Source organism: Panicum hallii, chromosome 1 (genome assembly GCF_002211085.1).
Source record: "Panicum hallii strain FIL2 chromosome 1, PHallii_v3.1, whole genome shotgun sequence".
NCBI classification, from domain to species: domain Eukaryota; kingdom Viridiplantae; phylum Streptophyta; class Magnoliopsida; order Poales; family Poaceae; genus Panicum; species Panicum hallii.
In genome coordinates, this window is record NC_038042.1 from 26,059,624 (window position 1) to 26,063,514 (window position 3,891).

General features: G+C 45.9%; 1 non-coding gene across 1 annotated transcript; it reads right to left on the reverse strand.

The window, feature by feature from the left end:
• Positions 1-2,839: 2,839 nt before the first annotated feature.
• Positions 2,840-2,946, reverse strand: LOC112879182. The gene has a single exon (XR_003226005.1). It is a non-coding gene; the product is annotated as a small nucleolar RNA R71 (small nucleolar RNA).
• Between the last annotated feature and the right edge of the window lie 945 nt (positions 2,947-3,891).

Consider the following 3,891-nt stretch of genomic DNA (forward strand, 5'->3'; position numbering starts at 1 on the left):
TGGAGCTATGGATCTGCAGGCAGTCAACAATTCCTTCATTACACTAGTGCCCAAAATAACCAATCCGACTACTGTTAATGATTTCAGACCCATTTTATTGATAAATTGTTTGGTCAAGATCATCACAAAGCTGCTTGGAGATAGGCTAGAAAAGGTCACATTTCTCTAGTGCACCAAAACCAATATGGATTCATTAAAACCAGAACAATTCAGGACTGTTTGGGTTGGGCCTTTGAGTACATTCACCAGTGTCAGCAATCAAGACAAGAGATAGTTATCATAAAGCTGGATTTCACAAAGGCTTCTGATACCATAGAGCACAACACACAATTATTCAAATGATGAAGGGTTTTGGGTTCAGTGAATCCTGGCTGTAGTGGACAGAACATATTCTGTCAACAGCTACCACCTCTGTCCTACTCAATGGAGCACCAGGAAAACAGCTAAACTGCAAGAGAGGAGTTAGGCAAGGTGGCCCAATGTCTCCACTATTATTTGTATTGGTAGCTGAACTACTAAAGTGCATTATCAACAAGGCTCATCAGATAGGGCTAATTCAAATGCCTATCCCACCTAGAGGGAACCCTGATTTCCCAATCATACAGTACGCAGATGATACTTTCCCAATCATGAAGACATCACAAAGAGAGTTACTTTGCCTATCCCACCCAGAGGGAACACTTATGTTTGTTTCAAATCTCTTGCATAGCTCCGGTTTAGCTTGCTCGAGGACGAGCAAAAGTTTAAGCTTGGGGGATGTGTTGGCGCTCATAAAACGTCAATTTCATACGCCAACATGTCGAGTATATGTATAAAATAACCATGTTAACACTCTGTCTACTAACCTAGTTCCATGACTTTAATGTCTATTTGATTTCAGGAACTAGGAATGAAATTTGGAGCTTTTCAAAGGACACATGGGGAAGTTCAACAAAATGTCAAACCAAGATCACCACGGTCAACATCTGACCATGTGGACCCCTCAGGCCGAAGCCCTTGCCAGGTGGGCCCAGCAAGGCGGCCAGCCGGCCCACTCCCTGGCCGGTCGGCCCCACTTTGCATCCAGCCGGGTCAAGCCTTCGCGGGAATATCTCCAACACATGGCGGTAAGGAAGCATCCGAGGCAAGTAGGTCGGTTCACCCCCATGACCCGGCCGCCCAGCCACTCTTCAGCACCACCTTTAGCTAAACTTTCGCCAGACGACCGACCTTGGGACCCTATAAATACCCCCCTACTCGTACCTTGTAAACACACACCACACCTGAGTAGAATACCTTGTAAAGGTTTCTGTTTCGTAGCGTAGCATAGGCGTAGCCCTGTCGGGAGTTAGAGTTGAGTCGAGCATCGCTCGGGCTTCGGAGTAGTCTCGGAGATCGGTGAGCTCTTGTATCTTTACCTTTCTTCAATTAAGACTTTGAGTATTTTATTTATTATATGTTCTATTTTAGTTCTTGTCTTATGCTTTGACGCGTGCGTAGTTACTATCACTTGGGCCCGCTTGTGCATAGTAAGTTCTTTGTGGGTTATCTGTCTGACGTCGTAGATCTACTCTTGTTAGTTTAGTTGAGAGTAGTGAACCGACGTTGGTGGTTCTCTCTTAATCCTTGAGCCCTATCAGGAATTACTCGCGGACGAGGTGTCCGGGACTAATTAATGACAGTGAAGGTTTGCGTCCTTGCACGGATTGTTGTGGTACCCGCAGAAGTGATAATCATGTTAGGGCTTTGTAATCCACCCCGCCGAGGCGTAAATAGCTGGCCTAACCTGGGTAGAAGCGATGAGTGTACCCCCTTGTGTGGATTCCTTGCTGTTGTACATTCCGCCTGGGGTCACGAAGCAGAGAAGGCTACGTATAGGTTGCTAGAATAGGCAAGACTAATTTAGATCCTTAGGAGCTAGGACCCGCCTCGAGTCTCCCGACTAGGTGAAACCTTAGCTAATCCGTAGAACCTAGGTAGTTCTGTTGTGTGTTCGTTAACCTTGTTTAATGTAACCTCTGCTAAGTCTAATTTTCCTAGTTAGAGTTATCCCCGTGTTAGTCTTAGACATGATAGAGTTGCTTCCTCTTTTGGGATTAAATAAATACGATACCTGAAGAATACTCCCGGTGAAGTGCTACATTGACAATTCGGTGCGCTTGCGGAGGTGCATAAGAAACGTCAACAAGCATTTCTAGCGTCGTTGCCGGGGAGGAAGCCAGCATTCTTTATCTGTTTATAGATTACACAGGATAGTTCTAGCGAGTATATTAGTCTGACAGAATTATCGGTTGCCCTGTGTTTGTTCATGGCCTTCATAGGGAAGTGCATGACCGGGTTTAATTTACCGGCAAATTACGATCCAGATCCGGAATCTTTGCTAAGGAAACCCCGTTCTAGGCTTTCCTCACCAGGATCTTCAGGATCCCGCGTTCGGGAGATCGTCGACCAGTTTCAAGGATCAATACCGCACATAGAACCAGTACCTATGGCTACCACTCAGAAGTGCATCAATGACTTTTCGGCTCCGTCCAGCTCCAACATTAGGACTGGTCCGATGATGAATGTCGGAGATGGTAACTTTGAGCTTAAGTCTGCACTCATTAATATGGTGCAGCAGAGCCCGTTCTGTGGGAAGGCTTCAGAGGATGCTAATGCTCATCTTCAGCATTTCCTGGAGATTTGCAATACATTCACCATCCGAGCAATATCACAGGATGCGGTACGTCTCCGTCTCTTTCCATTCTCATTATTGGGAAAGGCGAAGCAGTGGTTTTACGCCAACAAGGAAGCTGTGTCCACCTAGGAGAAGTGCTCCAATGCATTACTTGCCAAGTTCTTTCCGTTGGGCAAGACCAATGCCCTCCGAAACAAGATCTCGAGCTTTCAACAGCTCACAGACGACACCATTGCCGAGGCATAGGAGCGATTGCAGGATTATATATCCGCATGCCCACACCACGGAATGGAAGAGTGGTTCATCATCTAGAGCTTCTATCATGGGCTGATTCGTTCCGCCAGGGAACATATTGATGCTGCTGCTGGAGGTTCATTCTTTGCTCTCAGTATCAAGGAAACTCAGGCATTGATTGAAAAGATGGCTTCTAGTCAGAGTTGGATTGATGAGTGCACTTGGACCTGCACCTGCAAGGTTCACCATCTTGAAGAGGTGGATATGCTCACCGTCATAATTGATCTTCTCATGAAGAAACTTGAAGATCTGAGCCTCGAGCACCTCAAAATGGTCGACGCTCGCATGACGTGTGAAGAGTGCGGAGAAACGGGCCATATGGTTGTCAATTGCCCGACGGTCCATCAGGATGTCAACTTTGTTGGGAACTCAAACAACAGTTTTCGTTCGAACCAAGGCTTCAATTCGGGATGGAATAAGTCCAATTTGCCATTCGACAGAATTTCAACAGGAATGAGCCCTCTCTCAGAGATATTGTCAGGGATTAGCTGAGGATCAATGTAGAATTTGGCAAGAAGTTGTTTGCCAATGATAAGGTCCTAGAGAATATTGATGGTAAGATGAACAACTTCACAGTGGCAGTACAAAATCAGCTGAGCTTCAACAAGCTATTGGAGACTCAAATCGCGCAATTAGCATCATCACTGCCACATCCGAACGGCATGGATTTTCCTAGTCAACCAGCTATTCTAGTCAAGGAAAATGTGAAGGCTGTGATTACACGATTCGGGAAGGTTATTGCTGAACCTAAGACAAGCTTTAAGAAGACAACTCCAATTGAGCTAAAGGAAGAGGAAAGTGAGGCCGAGGTTGAGGCCAGAGAAGGAAGGAGTTAACCTTGGGAAAGCTTCTCGCAAGGATGTCAGTGATACGAATCTGCTACCGTTTCCTCATCAAATGAAGAAGCCCGTAGACAATGAAAAGTTCAGTCGCTTCATGGA